At 49.6% G+C, this 21,849-nt stretch overlaps 1 protein-coding gene and 1 non-coding gene across 2 annotated transcripts in view; one reads left to right on the forward strand and one right to left on the reverse strand.

The window, feature by feature from the left end:
- The window catches only part of LOC128730633 (tyrosine-protein kinase-like otk), a 46,117-nt gene that overhangs the window by 16,554 nt on the left and 7,714 nt on the right, over positions 1–21,849 (reverse strand). The window lies entirely within an intron of this gene.
- Positions 17,605–17,730, forward strand: LOC128722239 (U5 spliceosomal RNA). Its single transcript, XR_008410795.1, has one exon. It is a non-coding gene; the product is annotated as a U5 spliceosomal RNA (small nuclear RNA).

Here is a 21,849-nt window from a genome sequence, read left to right on the forward strand (position 1 = left end):
AATCGTTCGAATGGAGAGTAGTTCGATGGGGGTGGCAAAAAAAAAACTTTCCCCCACCCAAGTCGGGATAGATTTTCTCCGAGAAATCGCAACATTAGCCGTTCATTTTCCCCGTGCATCGTAAAAGTTTTCCCTTGTTGAGAAAGCTCTTGTACAACAACAAAAAATCGTTTCTTCGCAAACTTTTTCGTTTCCGTGGTTGCTGCGATGAAAAACTAAGCTTCAGGGTATTTGAAGAATTTTCTTTCCCCCACATGCCTAAAACTACACATTCCCAAACGGAAACCGGAAGGTCGGTTTTTGTGACGCGGAAAATAAAAGCAAGCAACAAAAAAATCGGTCTCCAAATTGCACCAAAGCTTAAACATAATCCAAACCACCAACGGATCGCGCAATGAACGCGCTGAGAAAATATTATCCTTCGTCCTTTTGCTCGGCGGAGCGTGGAAAAGCGCCACCACCCGCTACAGTTTGGGTGGGTGGGTGTGTGTGTGTTTTCTTTTTCGTTGTTGAGGCTGTTTTTTTTTTGTCAGCCTCACTCGCTTTCGTACTCGCTTTCCAAAAGGTCATGTACACGAGAACAGATGATGTCGGGCGCCGGAGGCACTCCAAAGCACGAGATGCCATTTTCGTGGTTAGTACATTCAATTCGAGGAAAAGCGTACCACTCGCATCCCCGGGCCAACACGCCGAAATCGAACTCGAAAACCGACCGAGCTCTGCGTTTTAGGAATGTTTATTTTATGTTATCATTTTTCCCACTCACGAGTGAGGAGGTGGCCCATTTTTTGTTTGGAATGCGCTCCAGTTTCCTTCGGGTTTGCGCGAGGAAACGCGCAGACGGACAGGATTTAATTAAATTCGCTAACAAAACGCGCGGCCTGCGGTTAAACGATATTGCCGCGGCTTTTCAGCTCCTTCAGGGGTGGCTTTCCCAAAACTGACGTCCTTTGGAAAGCCCCAAAGTTGGGACTGCCGCGCTGCAGGCACAAAACGAACTGCCGTGCAGCAAAGCAAATGGGAAAATGCACGAACGCGTGCTGCGACGGGCTTAGATTGAAATATGCCCTGACAGGCAACGCTCGCTCCAATTTCGCCCTGCAATCTTGAAGGCACGTTACTCAGTCCCGCGTGTTGTTCTGCGGTTGCAGCTTTCCCGGAGATGAATTTCCATAACTCAAACCCGTGCAGCAGTAGTAGTGGCCGTACCGGAATTCGCGGTCCTTTCGCGGAAGTTTAACCACCAACGAAACATCTCTCAAACGAACGGACAAAGCGGAATATCAAGTAACATCCTCCACGGCACACATACACATGACTACCTAGCGCACATGGTACACCTAGCAAAACAAATTTACGGATCACTGCACGGTTTGGTGCACTGTGGTGCATAATTTCGCTCCTTCTGTAGCTTCCCACGATGGGTACGCCCGAATAAATGGTTCTGGTTACCGTCCCACCAGCCGGTTCAAATGAAACGAGTCCGTTTTTCGACCGCCGTCGGTAATGAACCGGAAAGTTTCAATGACTTCCAATGGAATCCTCGTTCCCACACGTCCATCCACAACATCCTGGCGGTTCGACTTATGGGTTTTATCGTGTAAGTTTATGCACGAGCTAAATGAGACTTCTACCAAGCGCGTCGAAAGTCAAAGAATTATAATGAGCTCCTGCATGGAAAGCAATCAATACGGGTGTCGGGAATATTTTTCACCCACAAACACTCCCACCGCTCCACGGTCCCTTTTTAAATGCACTCGTCCGCCATAACCGTGCGAGTTTATCGTGCACATAAAAACCGCATCAAAAGGGTGCGATCCGTTTGGGATCCTCGAAAGCATATTCGCGCGTGCAATTCCGCCCGCCTTTCGATCGGCAGATGGCAGCAGCATCCGTCCGGGACGACACGGCGTACAGTTCAAAGCTCGGACCAGTCCCAGACGCCACCGCTAGCAGACGAAACCCTCGGTTTCATAAACATAATTATTTATGATTTACCTTCCGCAACCGAGAGCAACAGCGGAGTCCGTGTCCATTAATGGATTCCGCCGGTGTGCCCCGAACGAGCGTGCGCTTGGGTGCGAGAGTTAATAAAAATAAAGGCTCCGGTTCTTCCGTGCATCGTTCCAATGCACCAACACCGAGCTGCATCTGGGGGCGGATCCCTTCGAGGTGTAAACAAAACCAGCAACACCGATACCACCCTCGGAAACGGTCGGGTCGGTATTGACTGTAAACTATGCGGCGTTTGCTGAGCTCGTTTCTTTCGGCCACAACGGCCAGGGCTGCCTCGAGGCGGTGGCGTTGTGTAAACTCCGATAACAAATTGTAGCCAATGTCGTGTGCAGTCCGGTGCTGGCAAACACGAGGTCCTGCACGTCCTTATGCGATGGGGCGGTGGCGTAATTCTGGAAGTGATGTTATCCTCATCCTTCCCAAACAAACGAACGGGGAGACTCACTAATATTCGGCCACTTTGCGAGTCGTCCTGGGAGCGCGGGATAAACTTGGTCCTGGAATCGCTGATCCCGGCGATCCCGACAGACGAGCGTTTCATCCTGTTGTATCCTGGGTATCGGAGCGTTGGGTATCGAATTACTCGAGCCCACAGACGGTACACCCGAGCTGCCGACACCGGTTCCGAACGTTGATGCGAACTTCAAAGAACGGCGGCTGAACTGAAGGAGCTGAAACGTGCATCTTTGCCGGCAGGAAGCAAATGGCCCGGTTTGCCGGGTTGGGAGGATTGATGGAATGATGGCCCGAGAGCACAAAACCCCGTGCGGAAGGTGGCGGATATGTTTGGTTTAAACGGCACAATTTACAGTAGGAATTATACACACATGTTGCCGCCGTACGTTTTCCCTGCCACCCAACCGAAGGATCTCGTCTGTTTGTCGGCTTTGGGCGGATCCCGCGCTATCCGTTCGTCGAAATCACGAAAGCAGGAAAGCTGGAAAATGAAACATAAACATCCACAGCGCGCGCGACTAGAGTGGGGGTAGAACACTCGCCTTGGAAATGGCTTCTGAAAGGGAGCGCACAGGAAAAGCCACCCATATTTTATTGCACTAATCTGTTAAATTATTAACACCCGTATATGCCGTCGCGGGAGGTCGTCGTAGTGCAGCGTAGAGTAAATTTCTAGCCGTGGAGCTAGAAAAGCCAGGACAAGTGTCCGAGCGGGCGATAAAAAGTGGGGTCGGAAAAAGCATACCCTTCGGGTAACAATGTAGCCATCGGGGTAAAAGGTTTCACCCGGGAAGAAAAAGAGGAGCACAAGCACAAGAAGAAAAAAAAGGGCATCCATCTCCCAGGGCGTGTAATTCGATCCGTCTCCCCCATCCAGGGTGGCGGCTTACACTCCTTGCGAATGTGCACTGAAGTGCACCCATCGGGTCGGATTAATTTCAAACGGCGGATGAGCGCACAGAGCCAACGACAGCACCACACACACACACACACACAAAATAAAAATGTAATCCGTCTACCGACGACGACACCGGCTGGCATGGTTATCGGGATGGACGTTTACGCAGCCGGATAGTGTTTCATCTAAATGCAGTCCCGGCAAGAGCGCGTTGCTACAGGCTTAATCTACCCAGCCATCAAGCGAGAGGCAAGCAAAAAAAAAGCTGAGACCCCAAAACCGGTGTTTATCGGTGATCTGGCGAGACATCAAAGGTTGAAGAAGGTTCTCAGGCCTTGGGTGGTTGCAGTTTATCCCCGTAGCCCGCAAATCGATTGCACCCGACCACCATCTGGTGGCCAGCGTTCCCGGGATTTAACGTAAACACAGCACCAGAGTTGACTCCCAAGCGAACTCTCTCGCGTTCTCTGGCCGCACTCTCGCACGGAAAGGGTACATAAGGAGCACAAGGAGATGAAAGATTTTTCACAGCTGCAAATTATTTAGATTAGACGCACGGGCCCACTTTGGGGGGAAAATCGTTCTCGCGGAACCGGCGGAACCGCTCGAGATCAACCGAAAACGGAATGGGATTATTTATTTGCGTATTTGCTGCCGCCGGTTAAAAGTCGACTAATCTTTAAGACCCACTCCGGCAGGGCTCCGCCAGGGGAAGTTTATAAAGCGTGCATCCGGTGGTGGGTTGATTTTAATGTTGTGTAAAAATTTTGCCAAAGTAAAAACCAGCAAAGCAGGCGGCTGGCTGGCTTCGTTTCGCCGGCTGGTGCGTGATTTTTAATGCTCCTTTTGCGGCGTTAATGCGGCTGTGCGTTTTTTTCTCTCTTTTTTCTTGAAAATGCCACTCTCCATTGCACCGGATGTACGTCGGTGCGGGTTCGTTGTTAAATTGTTTATCGCCCGGCCAGCTTTTACGATGCCCGCAGAAGAAGCCCAACTCTGGAACGGAGAAGGTGGCCAACAATTCTAGCCAGAGATTCCGTGAAGCCGACAAATGCGCGTACAGCACTTTTATTGGGTGCCATCGAACGTTTTGGCCACCGATCAGAGGCGGCAGTCCGGTTGCTTGGCAACCTCGAAGGCAAACGGGCAGAAATCGCGCGGAATCGTTAACGCATTAACGAGCTGATGCCGCTGAGCGGCTGCCTGCGAGTGCACTTAAACGCACCCCGGCCGTAAAAAGCCCCCCCAACGATGGGACGTTAAATTTACGGCCTGCAGAGCGATTTTTGATGAAGCCAAAGAAGCCGCTGGAACTTGAAGCTGAATAAAAAGAGCTCCTCCTTGCGTAGAGCACTTGCGAGTTAAGCACTCGCGCAATAATATCTAATAACCGGACCGAGCCGAACCATTCGAACGTCGTTCGGGTCGGTTTATGCATGATTTTGTTGTTTATTTCAGCGTTTCATTACAAACCCCATAACCTGAGGTACCTTGCGAAGGATACGTACGCCGGGGCTTATCTTGAAAACTCCATAAAGGGTACGTTCTTAATCGACGTGCTTTCTGCGATGTCGCTTCCCCCCACGGCTGCTAAAAGAAGCCATAATTAATTCCGGATGGAGAAAATATTATTTGCAGATATTTCGCTCTCTCTTTCTCTCTCTCGGGTAAATCAATCCACAAACAAAACAGTCGGAAAACGCTCCACTCCACAAAAAACAGGTTCGCGCTTAAGCCGCATAAGAAGAGGCCGCATCAAAACGAACCCCAAAATAAAGCCCCCCCCGACGGACACCAATCCTGAAAATTATCTAACGAATTCATTAAAAGACCGTCGTCTCGCAATCGGATCGGAGCGTGATGGAGAGAGAAAAAAAAAGTTAATTCTCTCCCACCAACCGCGGACCAATTAACAGCATTTAGCGCTTATCGAGAATCGATGCAATTGGCATTTGGTGTCCAAAAGCTCGCCGAAACTGGCACCGGAAGGAGGATACAAGAGCCTTTCGTCCCACGGATGGGTCACCTCTCGCGGCTTCTTATCGCCCCAAACCAATCAACAGGTTTTATGTCTCTCCCCGGGGTGGGTCTTAAAAGGCTTTCCTCTTTTTTTTTTGTGTTGCTAAAGCTCCGTTCCGATTGTGGGAGCTTTCGGGGAGGACATCCATTCGCCGTTAGAAGCTGGGGTGTGATCGAAGAAAAGCGTCTTCTGAGGGGTCCGAAGGCCTCGAGGACATTACAATTTGGGTATAATTTTCGCGCTGACCTTTTTTTTCCTTCTTCTCTTCCTTCCTTTGTGTGACCGTCTATCAAGCCGAGATCGGGCAAGCGAGCCAGCAAAAGAAAGCATATCTCTACACACCCGAGGCCGGGCGAAGCGGAATCGATAAAGATAGCGGTCGTTCTTTTTTGATGAGAGCATCAGCAAAGACCGGCACGACGATGGTTCGATCGCAAGAATGCTACAGACCGCACAAAATGAGAGCCCCCCAGAATCGGGGCCCCACTTTTAACGCCGAACCAAAAAGCCACAATCTGCCGATGCCGATGGATCGGTGGTCCAGATGAAGGAAGCAGAAAATAACCCAACGTTCGAGCCCGTGTGCCCCTGAAAGGAGTGCCGTTTGGCAGCATGACATGGAGAGAGAAAGAGAGAACCAAAGCCTGGCATCTATTTCAGGCTGGCTGGGCTTGGTTTCGATGTGCGCGGCCGCCTTTTGGAAAAAGACGGTTTGGGTTCTCGCCTTCACACCACGGCCCAGCCTCGCCTCGGGGCACAAAACAAGAGGAAAGTCCGGTTTGATTCGGAGGCTGGCCGTTCTTTGGGCGTTTTTGCGCTTTGCGCTACGCCGAAAAGCGATCGTCGGCCGCCGGAACGTGAGAAACGATCGACGGCGCATGTAAGGGGCCCACAGCAAAAGACCCCTTAATGGAGAAGAAGGAACGCCAACGAGGGAGGGGAGATGATTGGAGGGGGAGGGAGAGGGAAACAAAAATGGCATAAAGCAGATAATTCGCAAATCGTCAAGAGTGGTCCCGGGAATGATGAACCACGGGAGTGAAGGCGTCCGAGCGAGTGACGGGGAAAATGGGACGAAGAACTGAAAAGCTAAAGAGCTTAATCTGAGGTGCGGAGGTATGAGATCGGGGGTGGGGATGAATATCGCGATTCAAATAATAATAAAAATACCTGTATTTGCTCTTTATCTCGTTTCCCATTCACGGAGTGTTTCACGCACGGTGGGAAACGAAAATGCTGCTAGGTGGACAAACAAAACAAACGTAAAGTAGCATTTTTTCGGGGGCCAGATCACTGTTGGAATCGTTTATGAGAACAGCTATTTTAAAGAAGGTTCTCTGTTTTACACAACTTTTTCCTAGAGATTCAAAGAGCGTTTTCATTCACCTCGAAAAGCTCTACAAACTGGGTTATAAAGGCAACTTTGTTCCCCAAAAAACCAGACACATATAGGGAACATTTTCCCAAAATACGACCCCCTTTTGGCCAAAAAAAAAGCCACAGCATCGCGTGCACCGTGCGAGACTAGAATGATGCCCAAAAATTTAGCATAGCCGTGTGTAGCGACGAACCGCTCGAATGGGCGCCGATGGATGGAAATTTCGCCCGCAACCGGCGGATACATCGCAAATACCGAATCCACCCGCCACTCAGCGGCGACGAGGTGAACAACGTGAAGGCAACAAAAAGGTGAACAACAACAGAAAAAATGGCGGCTCACACAACGAAGAAAAGGCATCATCACCGGGGTTTGATATCTTATCCGTATCCTTCCGCCGGTACCGGATCGAGCGCTCGAGAATGCTTTTAATCGTAGGTGCTGAAAGCAACTAATGACTTTAAATTATTATCTTGTCCTCTCGCACTCCACCCGGTGTTCGATATCTCTAACCCCCCCTCTAATGGGAAGGGGAGCTTCTCAGGGGGTTGCTTGGCCAACCCCCTTTCGTTCGGCGCAATTTCTTCCTAGCACAAACGCTCACACGCCACCAACAGGTTTCGTCGATATGCTGGAGCCAGTAAAATTCCGCGCTCCCGTACGACGAACAACCCGGCCCTCGTCGGAGCGCCCTCTGGAATGCCAGAACGGGAGGATGGGCGGTGGAATGCGCCCACCAGCAGCCGGACCGGGATGGAAAAGGGCGCACGTCTCGAACGAAGCTGCTCCACAGAACGGATCAAATTATTCGACGCCCCGGAAAGCCGGCCCTCTATCGCGAGCGGCGATCGCGAAGCCTAAAAGGGTCAAGAAGCAAGTCGACCATGGCAGGAAGGCAAATGGAGAAGAAGGAAGAAAAAAAAAAGGCATGAGCACGGTTCTAATCTGCACCGGGACCGAGCCGCGATGCGTTCCGCACGAATGAGCGAACGAACGCAAAACGAACGGCCCGTGGTTGGGCTTTTTTTTTGTTTGTTTCAAGCCCTCTGGAAATCGTGAAGGGTTTTTGTGGGGTTGGTTCTTGTACCGCGCGCAGAGTGGTGGCTTTAATTTATTCGTAGATAATAACCGCCTTTCCCCGTTTGTGTGCGAGAATCGACCTGCCGAGTTTGGGCTCGGATCTGCCCCCGACACGCGAGGAGATCCTCTTAGCCCTTTCGGCGCAATTTTTACTCCGATTCCACCATATAATTCCCTCACTTGAGACCGCGGCCACCGCGCATGTGGGGTAGGGCTAGGGGGATTGAATCTGCGTCCGGCTAATGACTCTTTCGGGGGGAGGAAAATGGGGCTCCAGCTCACCTACACAACTTTATCTCACGCTCATCCACCCCCAACCGAGCCGGCTGTGGGAGGACGCGCGAAAAACGCAAACAGACAGGCTTTTTCCGTCGCCACAACTTTTGCAAAACATTTTCGCGGAAAAACACACACAAAAGTGGTACGGAAAAACACGCGCACACGTGTGGCGCGCGTCAGCTCTTCACAAAACCCGCTGGAGATGAAGCTTATTTATGGCTCGTTGCTCAATTAGCGCAGGCAATACGCCTGGCGGAGAAAGGATTAATTTGTCCCGGTAGACAAAAAACAAACGGCCCTTTTGGAGAGGTTCACGTTTTCTGAGCATAACATTTTAATTGTCTGTTTCAAGGACCTGTGCGGTGTTCATTCTCTGTGGATTGCGAGCATTTTTGCAGTTGGGCTGGTGGTTGCGGGATGTTTTGGAGGAAGCTGTAAAGCCACCGTTTGCAAGGATCGTCACGATTCAAAGGTCCTTTCGGGCACTTTTACACTTTTCAAATGCATTTTCATTTGCTGAATGGAAAAGCGAATGTATCCTTGCTTTGTCTTCACCTTACTTTCCCATACACGTGTGTGGTGAATGCTTTCAAAATGTTGCCTTTCATTCATAAAGCTACGTTGCATCATAATCTATTAATAAATCGAGTGCCAACAACGTACACCAGCGGGGAGTTTAATCAACACGAGTTGCTTTCTAACTTACGAAGCTGATCCATTCAGCATCGCACTGGTATACATCGGGGGTGAATTTGCTCAGCTTCACTTACCTGTGAACGAAACACACACAAAAAAAAACATATTCTTCGTGAGTGAATGGTACTTGAAATAAATTGAAACTATCGCGTCTAGACGCATTCACGACCCGCCAGCCCGCATCATTGTTAAGCACATCCCTTAGCCGCGGAAGCTACCACGCGGCTTTATGTCGCTATGAGCAGCCTAATAACATGCTCTAATAATCGTCATGAATAAAACATAAACTCGCCCTCGCCATTAATTCATTCCGCTTGCGGACTATCCCGACCGTGGCGGTTGGCTTGCTTCGGCAAATGTTACAGATATGTACATATAAACGTGCGCGTATAAATTCGCGGAACAGAACACGAAATCTATTGCACGATCGCACACACGGATGCCGCCTGGATGCCGCGTCGTCCTCCGAGACGGAAAGAAAGCATTCGAGCGCGCCGTTGACGTCGGCTTTATGTGCGCACGTGAATCGAATGTCTTATTCGTGAGATTTTCTATCGCCATGCATATGCTGCCCCACCGTTCGGCCGTTCTTTCAAACCCATTCCAGTTAATTCCGTCATGCATGCATGCTTTCGGATTGATGATGAACCAACCAACGACTCGCAGCAGCAAGTACATGATATTTTTGTTCTCCCCCAAAGCTTATGCTTAATCGTTCATATTATGTGAGTGTGTGATTATTATTTTTTTTTTTTTGAGCGCGGAATATTTCTTTGGTGCATTCGTCGTGCCACTCGAATGGCCGCGCTGGGGATTTGCTAATTTCAATATTTACCTGGCTCCTTGCCGTAGCGAAACCCGAGCTGGCCAATTTTCCCATATGACCCACGACGAGTGTGCCACCATCTTTCCACCCATTGTTATTGCCTGGCGGAGGGCATAACAAAAGCCCAGGCTGGCATTAAAAATTAGCCTCGGTGTGTGAAAGGATTCGCGTGCAAGAAACGCGAGCAGGAAAAAAAATATGGTATAATCCTAATTCTTTATAATCCACCCGTTTATTGTTGGCCATCAGGGCAGGGGTGGAAGTCCCACGAGGCGGAGTTGCAACGGGTGGGGCGAAATTCTTAATAACTGCGGAATTTGCATCATTTCCGGGTGCCGGTCGGGCGTGCTCTTAAGAAATGGAAAACTGCATCCCGCAAGCTGCTGCCATTGGCGAAATAAAACCGTCCCAGACGAACGGATGCGACCGAAAGGTACTCGGCTAAAAAAAAAAAGAGAGCATGGAATTGCATCGCGGAAACGAGAGGAAAACTATGCATCTGGCTTGGGCTGGGGCTGGGCAACACGAGCACGGGAACCATCGTATTGGCACAATAGATAGAGCATGATGATTGTCTTTGTCTTGGGTTAAGCATCAAGAAGCCAGCGGTTTTGCCTGGACGATCAGGAGAGCAACGTGCGCAATCTGGCCTCCGGTTGTGCATTTGCCCGGTTTCATTCGCACTATTGGCACCGGATCCTTGGCATTCGTGCTGAATGGTATCCTCAGTGCAAGGACAATAGACCAACACAGGGGGGGGGGGGGAGAGCATTCGAGATGCGGGTGGGGAATCAATTCTTTTCCCGATCCTTGCCAGCAATGAGGAACAAAAACAGTCCTTTTGTTTTACAGTTATTGTATGGCTGCGAAGGTCCTTTCGGAGGTATAAGCGAGCTATGCCAATAAAGTATGTAGATATAATCTTTGGGGGTAGCAAGGATGTGAAATAACAACTTTTCCATCGATTCTAGCGCTAATGCTTTAGGTTAATCGTTTAATTAAATTTTGCACATGCAAATTTGAATCAATATTTGTGCTGCTACAAACTTCCCTAAAATAAAATTCTACAATAATAATTTCAGCAACAATAATTAAAAAAACAAAAAATATTGAGAACTTTAACCGGTAGCTCATTGAATTAGTATGCTCAAACAAAGCTTATCGCGTTTTCCAACACATCGCTTCACAGAAAGTTTACAAAATGAATTTAAAAAGAAGAAAAAACAGCATTGTACCGATCTCAACCTCCATGCCCTGAAATGTGACTCCTCCACGGTGCAGCATTAATCGAATAAGTGCGGCAAATTTAATAGAATAAAATTACGCACGGGCAACAATGTCGCTGAATGCAGCGTGACGATCGGGAAAGGATAAAGATGAAAGCTCATTAGGCGGCACAAAATGGTACGCCCGAGGCCTCCGGAGACCCGGAAAGGCTGGAAAAAAAAACCTGCCCCATCCGGCACTGGGGCTGAGTTGGGAAATGCTTCCCATTCGCAGTTTCCTCCCACAAGGAAACGCTAACGAAGGCTGAGCACCCGAACCACCGACCTCCTGCCTGATCGTGCTTCTCACCGATACGCCTCAGGATGAAATATACCATTATGCTGAGCGCTCTCTCTCTCTCTTTCTCTCTTTCAATCCGTATGCGTTTGTTGCACTGAAATGCAACACACTTTTCACCTTCATTTAATTTAAAACTGCTCGCTCCTGCTACCCAGGGGCATGCATTCTTCATCCGGCACCGGCACCAGCCCGTGGATGCATTTGTCGAATGCAACGATGCAAAAAAAGGGCATCGCACCATTCTATGGGCGGCTTTTGAGCAACCGTAGTCGTGTCCGGAACATGCCGTTTCGCGAGTGCCAACCCGAACGATGGATGATGATGATGCTCGCGTGCATATGGAAATGGGGTGCGATGAGAGCTGGGATTGCAGCGAGGGATGCCAGCACTGCCGGTTGCACTTATGTGCAGCATCCGTGTGCTCCCCCAGGGCTCCCGCAACGCGAGAAACTAGAAACTAAATATACAACGCAGTGAAATAAAATAATACAAAACATCCCATTACGGTGCAGAGCGGCGGCAAAGCACTGCAATTGCAAACTGCAACTGCACACGCTGCCGGCGGTTGCATTCGCCGACAAAAAAGGGTCTCCGCACCACGCGCAATGAATGGTAACGACTCGCGCCACCCTTTGCCGCCACTTGGGGGTGGTTTTCTTCTCCATTGTCTTCTGCTTCGGCTGTGGGTTTCTTTTTCGCTCGTAAAATTGGCGTTCCCTGCCGTGTCGTTTATTTATTTTTTTTTGTGTTTTCCATTCACCACTGGAGGAAATTATTTCATTTCCGAAAATTTAATTAATTCTCCAGCTTTTTATTGCGACTGCACTTTTTGTTTTGTGCGCTCTTTTTATGAGCTTTGCTTTCTTTCTCTTACAGCGGCATCCCGGCGAGCACTTTTGATGTGCACATTTCATCCGTTTCCCACTTCTTTTTCGTTTCGTGTGGCCGTTTTTTGCTCATCGGATTTTGTTATCGTTTTTGCGTCATTTTATTTTTATCTGGCTATTTTGTTTTTCCTCCCCCTTTTTATTCCATTGCCACACGGAGAGGTTCGGCTTCGCGTTGCTTTATTTTTAACATGTTCAACACGGCGAGCACTGTTTCCTTGCAACGCTGTCAGGACGCATTCGCGAACCCGTCACTTGATTGACGATGTGCGTCAATGGGACGGAGCGTGATTTTTTTGTCTGTCTGCGCGAGAAGTTGCATTTTTCATCGGTTTTACCGGAGGATGGCTTTTTTGTGCCGCCTTCATTTAACATCACTCATTAACAGGGCAATTGAATTAATTTGACCGAGTGCAAACGTTGGAAGTGCCGATTGCGCGGTTCATGAAAAAGTGACCCATCAATATTAAATTTGCACGAAACAAATGGCAGTATGAAATAATTAATGGTATCGTTAGCACACCCGAAACCGCAAATTACATCCACCGGGCGCGAGACGTGAGACATGCCACACGGAAATGGAATTCTTTACGGTGATATGTATAATTTTAAAGCAAAAAAAACGGCCTATTTTCATTGAGCGGAAGAGTTCTCGCAGACGATAACATTATGCTACAATGCGATGAGATTGAGAGAGTGCAAAAAAAAGTATAGCTGTTCCATTTCCAACGCGCTTCAGGATGAATTTTCCACTTCGAAACGTCCCCATCGTTGACGGCATGATTTATAAATGACAGCCTAATAAGATTTCTCGAGCCGTACTATCGCACGACCGCGAACAGGACGCTTCCCGTGGTTCTCGAGAGTCCTTTTTGTATCTCGTCCCCGCACTTGGGTGATGATCCCGGTTTCATTTCGCACCAGCAGAATTTGCTCCACCACGAGCGCACGAGCGCAAGATTGCATAATTATCCCCGTGGCAGACGTTGGAGACAAGCCGCTGTCCCTGTGGCAGTCCTTCGGCTTGCATCCTGGCACACCTGGCCACGTGCCCCTTTCTCCACGTGCTATTCTCGCTACAAATGGAATGGCAAATATTTGCCTCCCATGGGGGCCCGAAGAGGGCATGGTTCCGGTGGACGGTACGGCACGAAGGATCCTTGAAGCGAGTCAATCGAGGACTCCAGGGCCCTCTCGAAACTGCCCCGCTAGCGAAGGACGAAGCCCTTCAGGTTGCGCCGGAGAGTCCATTTGCACTTTCTCGTCGTTCCCGGTAACGGAAGCGGTACATTCGGCACGATGGCCGGCCATTTTATTGTGCGAACCACTGAATGGGAGGAAATCCTGAGTCGAAGGGGTAGCTTCTGTCTCAGCAGCACACGTAATAAAAAGCTCGCTCGGTCGCTTTCGGGAGAGAAGCGCGCCGGGTCCGGCAGAAGCTGTTGATCGTATTTCATCCTTTTGCCCGGCGGCACGGAAAGAAAACGACCGGTGCATACTTATTAGCCTCCGCTACTCTCGATCGTACGTCAGAGTTCGGTGGCTGTTGGACTTCTCGCAAAAGCTCCCGACCCACAGAAGCCTGAGAGAAAAGAATATGCTACACATGTAGCCGCTTGTTTGAATCCATCATCATACTTTTTTTTGTTTTAACTCAACCCACAACCCACCCACACCCTTTTGCTCTCGCTTGTGCACTACTTGAAACATGATTCCCATACGAAAAACTTCATAAAGCTTCCCCCGAACGGCATGTTGCTTCCGAAAGGGGGGGACGAGAAAAAGGCAGCCCTCCTCGGTGTTGGAGGGTTTTATGGCTTTTGCGAAACTTTTCGCATCGTCGAAGGCGAGTGAGGACACGCCGGGAAGATGCTGAGAACGGGGTCTGTCTCGAGTGTGACGAGACACCGAAGAAGATGTGAGCTGGGGAATTCAAATTTGTGAGCATTTGTACCACGGACCGGTGACGGTCGACGTCGTCTCGGACAAATCGCCTCGGGGATTATATTTCAAAAGCGGACGCCGGGCGGACGTGAGGTCCTGTGGCTAGCCAATCGAGAGTAGCGCTGATCGGGTGTAGATGAATTGGCCTGATGCGACAACAGATGCCCGTTAGCAAGCTCATATCGAGCGGTAGTTTATTGCTATAAGGTTTTTTTCAGGTGTGAAAATCATATACAACGCATTATACAGCGCTGGTTTGCTATAGGTTTCTTGTACCTAAACGAATTGAAAGGACACTATGTGGGAAGTATTTTTTTGCATAATCGAAGCTGCTAGTGAAGCTACTGAGTTTATGAAACATTAGAAGTTTGGGAGCATTCGATAGCTTTTTATGTTCATTTGATTTGTGTAGCTAATAAATAGCTGATTTTTTTATGAACTTAAAACGAAACAACGCCCCTCATGCTTTCAGTTCTGGTTTAATTAAGTTTCTATTCCATTTTTACGATAAAACAAACCAAACCGCACACGTTACGGGCATCAGGGTGTTCCTATCGTTCGAAACGTTCATTAGTGCCGATTTTCGTAAATGAGTTTTGACAGCCTACTTCCATAATCGGACACGACGCTAACAACTGACCATTTAACGCAACGCGTTGCGCCCCTTCGCTAGGAAACGGAACAACACGCACCATGCCATCGGTTTTGACGTTCGTTTTGACAGGGAAAACACACACACAACTCACACCGCTCGCCAGCCAGAGCCTACTGTTGTTAGATCGCTCCCCTCGTGAATGGAAATCCTTCCCTCATCGGTTCAGAACGGGAAGGAAATTCCCAACGCAATGAGGGTTTAGGTAGGTTTCCTGAGGCCAGGATACAGGGTAACACACACACACGCATAACCACACGGGCCAACCGTTCCGGAAAGATGGGAATGATAGCTCACTCGTGGTTCGGGTGGACTGCTGCAGTTTTGCGATCCCCCGTATGATGAAAGCCGAGCAAGGATAACGTACACACAATCGTGGGTTTCTTTTTTTTGTCCATTTAAAATCCCAACAGACTGATAAGCCCAACTCGCTTCCATTCTCGCAAGGATATTGAATATCGTTGAATGCGCTACCGAAATGCAAATGCGTGGGCTAGGCGCGTACATTTTCCTCCGGTTTGGGGGAGAAAACCCTCGCTCGTAAAGCCATGGCCCTTCTCGGGCGGAGGTTAATCAATTCGCCTCTATTTCTCCCCCTAGCTGTTCGGTTATGTTTCATTAAATTCCACCCCCGAGAGAACGCCGCCGCCATGTAATCCGCCATGGTACCGCCGCGTGGGCCAGCGTGGTTGTGTTTTAGCATGTCAAAAAGGGGTTAAAGCTGTTTTTCTTCACCCGTTTCCTGGGAGTGGGTATTGAGTGCTACGAGCCGGCTGGGCGGTGTGCCTTGATTCGGTTCGATTAACGCAGTGTAAAGACCTGGCAAAGGATTGGCCACCCTCGGCCCGGGATTTTGCGCAACTTGACGTATCACATTACGCGACCGCGGGGACGTTGCCTCGATGACTAATACGTACAGCTAGAGCAGGGGTGGTTTGAGAAAGAAAATACATCTCCTAATCGTGGAAAGACGGTGCGTTTTTTCGCTCGGTGGAACTAATCCGGTCTGATTGAATTGTCCTTACCAGTCGCGGTGTGTTTTTCTGGCGCACGAGAAGTTGTCTGGTGGTGAGAACGTACCAGTCATTCAAGTGATTTCATACAAGTGATTTCAGGTGCACTGCCATAAACAAATGAACTTCCTCGAATGGCTCTACCGACTTCATTATCTTATCATTTTTTTGCACTAGCTTGTACTTGAGAAAATTCTCTTTCACTGTTTTGCTTTCCTCCAGCCGATACACAAATTTCACCGACCCGGTAATAGCACCGCTTAATGGAAAACAATTCAAGTTAAATGGAGAGTCTTCAAACGCAATTCATAGTGACACAAGGGCGTTGGGACAGAGAAAAACCAAAAAAGGAACACAACGCCCCACCAAACGAATGAAACGCGCCGTTCATCATTCAACGGTTATTACCGTGGGGTGAAGGAAAACTCCACCACCCACCCTTGGAGCGCACCAGAAGAAGCGCACTTTGAGTTGAGCAGTAAAACACAAAAAAAGCGAGATAGAGAAATGAAATAAAATAAATTAAAATCCTCCCGCGGGCTGGTAAGGAGCAAGGAGGAACAAAATGAAAATACCATTCAATGTCCCGCGGCATTGTTCCGGCCAGTCGGGTATCTTCTCGACGGCGAAGCTGCTCCTGAAGGATCGGCTCTTTCGCGGTCGGTTTTTCTCTTCTTCTTTTTCGTCCTCTTCACTTTGCCCACTCGCAAGCCCCATCAGCAGGACGAAACCTCAAAGACGGAGATCGGGGCAGGATAGTTTTATGCAAACGCTGGAAAATTTACCATCTGCTCGCTCACACGGCTCTTGCAAACGGGGGCAACGTCACGACGGGATGCCACATACGGAGAACTGCACTCGCCCTGGATCACCACGCTGGCAATTATTATGCAAGGGAATGTCGATAGCGGACACTGCGCTTCCGTACAGAGCCCGGGAAAAGCCATCGTTTGCTCGCGAACTCCAATTGAAGTGCAGAAAGAACGACGGCGAAGTAGAGAAGCCGGAATTTCGCTGCTCTCGTTGTTTTCCACGCTTGGTTTGTTTCCGTTCGCAGGAGTGTGCGAAACGACAGGCTGGTTGGTCGGTTGGTTGCAGACGAAACCATCTTCTATTTTTTCATACTCCCCGGATGTAATAGTATTCCACGAAATAACGAAACTGGCTGTAAAACTGTACGTTTCTCACGCTCTCGTATGTTTCCGTGCAAAGGCTAAAGGTTTTTTATTTAATTTCCTATGCTATACGAGCTTTTAAAATTACCATTAATTACGGAACGATTATCGCGTGACGGAACGTCAAAACCATTGCCAAACGACGGCACGTCAGCGAAAGGTAAACAATGTAAACATCAACAACTCATTGCACCCTTGTCATCGTTTGAGCTCCCTTTCGTCCTTATTTTTTCTTCTCGCTCAATCCCACACAAGGAGCAGCCTGTTGATAGCCGCATGTTCCCAATTTATCAACGTGAGGATAATAATTTGCCGACCGGCTCCCGAATCAAAAAAAAAAGTAGCTCAAACAAATCACGATGGCAATGACTGTCAAAACCATGTCACCGGGAACCGGAGCGGCACGGAACCAGCCCGCACATCCTTTTCGTACCCGTCTCTCGTTCACTCCCCTCCGGAGTCCACGAGCCTATCCCTCGTCCTTTTTTTCGGGCTGTCTGCGGGAAAGAAAACTCCTCGCTCTCGTTCCGCTCTACTGACGTCAGGGTGTACGTTCGCGCTAGGATCCTTGCGAGCGAGAACGCCTGTTGATGGTGTCTCGTTCGTTCAAACAGGCGCGTTTGCCCGTTCGTGGTTGAATCGCGAAAACGGTGCTATGCATCGCTACCGGAACGTGTCGAGTTCGAGTATGGTACGTAGCACCGGGACTCTCTTTTCTTCACTCTGACCTCTCTTCAATTGTCGAATAAATCTTTCGCCTTTTACTAAAGATTTCCGTGGAGAGGGGTACTCTAATGAGTCTAAACTAAATTTTTGTTACGTCCTGATGCCTCTTCTGAGGAATCGGGACACCTAAACTACGAAAACAAAAAGACCTCTCAGGGCGAAGATAGCTCTGACTCAATGGCTACTGCGATGAGTCGTCCACACTCGGCAGGATTAATACATTACCCGTATATCATCCCGTAGCCAATAAGTGCTTAATTCCCGGATGACGACGAAAACGACGACCCACAAAATTAATTGGCACCCGTTCGATTAAGCAACGGGCGCGGACACAATTAAACACTGATTAGCCGGCCATCGAGGTCTTCCAGCATGAGGAGCTCGACGTCAACGAAACCAGCGACTTTTTGGCTGCCCCGGAGCCGTTAGGTTAGGCGTCGTTGCCTATATTACATTCTTTTGGCCTGCTGCCAGCGGGCTCCTCCGGGTTCTTTCACGCTCACGTCTCACGTTTTATTACCATTCTTCGGCTACTTCGGCGGGGGCGGCAAACTTCAAACGTGGACGGCGGCAAAAAACCCAATATGGAAGCGACCGAGGAGCCGCCGCTTCCTGGGGTCACTCCCGGTAGCACCTTCCGGGTAAGGCTCGTGGGAGCACACACACACACACGTGTGCGCTTTTGCCTTCTTTCGTCTTTTGCTTGGCCACAGACGCCGGGAAAGGCTTCTCTTGTGGGTTGCCGGCCTTCCCAAGCCGGTCCAGAACTCGTTCCCATGGGGTCAAGCCCGATCCGTTCCCTTATTTGCCCACTGGTTCTGACTTTCTCGCTCTCGCTCTCGCTCTCTCTCTCTCTTTCTCTTTTCCCGAGGGTGGTGTGTTTTTCTTTTCGATGTTTGCTTTCGGAACGAAATTTGAGCATCGCCGGCGACCCTGAGGCCAAGACCTCACAGTGGACGCGCTTCTGATTCCAGCCCACATACACGCACACGTACACACACGCACGGTGAGGCTCCTCTTTCGCCATCAATCCAGCGGTCGTTCAAAGTTCAATCGAGACGCGTTTGAGGTTAGGATGCAGACGGGTGGGTTTTAGAATTTATTTACTCCACCATCATCCGCCATCGGTAAACAACGGCTGGCGTAGCAGAAGCAGCAGCAAAGAAAAGAAACCGATCCCGAAAAATACCCGCTTACTCTGTTTTCGAACGCGCGTTTATCACGGCGTTTTATTTACACTACATTTAAGAAAATGGGAATGCGTCTGGCGTATAAGAAAGGAAAAGCGCTATCGAAAAATCACGCACATAAGAGGGAAAAGGCTAGAGTGGGCCCAATCTAGCCCCCGGAATGCATTCGAGGCGACGTTCAAAGCCGGTCGATATGAGACTGCAGCTGGTTGGAAACGTGCACTTCAAGGGCCTTTTCACAAAAAAAGGGTAGCCCCCGGTTGTGAGATTTGTTTATTATTTCTTCCGACAACTCAACCGCACCTCGATGATGGCGACTTTATGAAAACCCCTGTTTAAAGCCCTTGGCCTGAAGTCAAGTAAACACACGTCCGGAACCCGCGCGGAAGCGTTTGATCGCTTTTGATCGCGGAATCAATCCCGCAGAAGGCGTTCTCGTGCTGCTGGGTGGAGTGCTTAATTTTGTGCCTGGTGCGGGTGGAAAAGAAATGAAAATGAAAGCGAAAACAAACTGGAACCATCCAACCATGGAAACCCCCCCCGTGTGTGCCGTGGGGAAATTTAAGCTCGTCTTAGAATCGTACATTCGTTTGCTTCCACCCAACCAACCAACCAACCAACCAAAAAGGGCTCCAGATTTCGAGTGTAATAATGGAAGGTGGAAGCCTAGCAGAAAGGAAACCGTCGGTTTCCAACGTAAACACACAGAATGGTCCTGGACATGGCGGAGAGAGAGAGAAAGAGAGGGAGAGACAGAGCAGTGTTTTCCGTCGAACATAAACACACACCCGCCCAAGGAGGGGGAGTTTACGTGTCCTTTTCCCAACCCCGGAATCGGTGACATTTGTGCTGCAAGGACGAAATCGCCTCCATCAAACGCACCGGACCAAAGCTCGTAAAAACGCACCTTCACAAACGACAAACGGTCCAACGAACGGCTCCATCGGGTGAGTTCACGCGTGAAAGGATGCCAAAATACGCCACGCGATAAAGACCATGTGTCTCGTCGATCGCCGCTGCAACTCCACTTTCCCGATGAGTTGCGGTGTGTGTCCTGGGCATGTGTTTTTTTTTTGTCCTGTCTTTCACCACCCCAAACCAAAAAATAAAGGGTCCCTTAAAGGACGCCCTGGGGTGTGCCCAAGGGAAATAGTTCCGCAGACCGGCCTTTGGGGTGCGTTTAATTTGTGTTTCTTTTTTCCCGCTCGCGCTTACACGCGCGCACGTTCGCTTTCCCAAAACCTCGTCAATTCGCCCGCTCGGTGTCATAAATTGTGTCGCCATTATTATCGCTTCACCGTTCGACATACACACACGCACACGGACGTGATACCACGAAGGGGGAAATTCGGGAAAACGCGCTATCCACGTAACCCGGTGACGCGCGGTAAAGGGAATCGAATCGAAAGGCGGTGTCGGGCTCAAAACAACGGACGAACCAGGATACGCGGGCTGGCTGTGGCGAAAAGGGGGCGCACTAAGTCCTTTTGGTGGCGGCGGCGGCGGCGGCCGGTTCCCGGGGCGTTAGTTGGCGTAATCGTAAATTACGTACTTTACGACGGGATTTCAGTTTTTATTGCTGCGGATGCTTCCCTCCCGGAACAGTCCGGAAAGTCGAGTTTTCCCTGTCTGGCCGAGGAACCTGACCTGGCCGAATGTCGCTCGCTCTGTTCCGGTACACCTCCGCGTAAGGGGTCTCTCCTCATTGATTCCTCCTTGCAACTGAAGCGTGCCAGCATAAAAGAGGGATTCAAACCACACACACACACACACGCGCGCGGCTTGAGTCACAGAACTGGTTCTTCTGTTGCCATTTTGTTTGCCAACGATCCCGGCAGTCGAGTGGAGTAGGAAGCCGGCATCTTTTCCTCCCGAAGTCTTCCGGAAGCTCGACAGCTCGCTTACAAACGCGCCACTCCAGACTCGAGACCACTTGACGTGCGTATGTGTGTGAGCCCACTTGTTCGTCATCATCGTCACTCGCCACCCGCACTGCATCTGCCCGTGGCCACCAGCTACCAGAGCTGCTGGAGAATTTTGGAGTATTTTCGGAGCAGGAGTTGAGTGGATCTGGGCAAAGTAATGAAATTATGAGCAACCGCCGGTCTTGTGGTGCTGGTGATCTGGAGGGGAAGATTCAGTTCAGTTCGGTACGGTACCACGGCCCAGCCACACCCGAGGGGTCATATATTTGTTTATTTGCCCGTTTTTCCCCGAGAGGGTGAGCTGGTTTGTGTCGTGGCAGGAAGGTTCAAAAAGGACGTGCTGACGGGTTGCCTAATTCGCTGTAATGTGAGCGGATTAATTTCGTTTCATGTACAATCGACGGTGGCTTTAGGCGCGGCGGAAGCGAACGTACCGGGATTTAACAAAATGTGGCGTGTGCCATCGAATCTGCACTTCGTCATTTATTCATCTCGCGGCGTGAATGACATTTTCCGCTTCGAGCTGCTTTTTGCGGGCAAAGTACGCGCGCGAACCGCACCACAGTTAAGCTTTCGCGGAATGTGGGAAACGACGTAGGAAAATGGAGAAAATATTGAGCACATTTTCCATGCCGCCCACACTGCTGGGGGAAAGTGCGCATTTTACGAGCTTTTCATCGTCCCTCCAAAGGAGCGCTTTGTCTTCGTGCGCTTGCCTTTGAGTTATGGTTTCCTTTTGATAAATGGATTAAACGTTGCCGGAAACCGAACCGAAGCAGCATCCAACCAAAAAAAAAAAAAAACCAACTGTAATAAGATGGCGAACGCCTGGTCTGGGTTGCAAATTTTTGCCCCTGCCCAAAGCGGTGAATCGCGGACGTTGCAAAATTTTAAGCTCCGTGTGGAAAATTCAGACAAAAAAAAAATAAAGAACGACGCCGAAAGTGCAACCGTCCGTGCAGTTGGTTAATTTTGCAACAATTCCAAGGCAAGAAGCAGTGGATTGGTTCCCCAGGGATGAGAGAGAGAGAGAGACACACGAAAAAAGGATATTCCCCTCGAGAGGGCGGAAGAAGAGTTTGTTGCTCTTCCTTTTTATACTGTGCTTTTTTTTTGTCTGTT

Source organism: Anopheles nili, chromosome 2 (genome assembly GCF_943737925.1).
Source record: "Anopheles nili chromosome 2, idAnoNiliSN_F5_01, whole genome shotgun sequence".
Classification (NCBI taxonomy): Eukaryota; Metazoa; Arthropoda; class Insecta; order Diptera; family Culicidae; genus Anopheles; species Anopheles nili.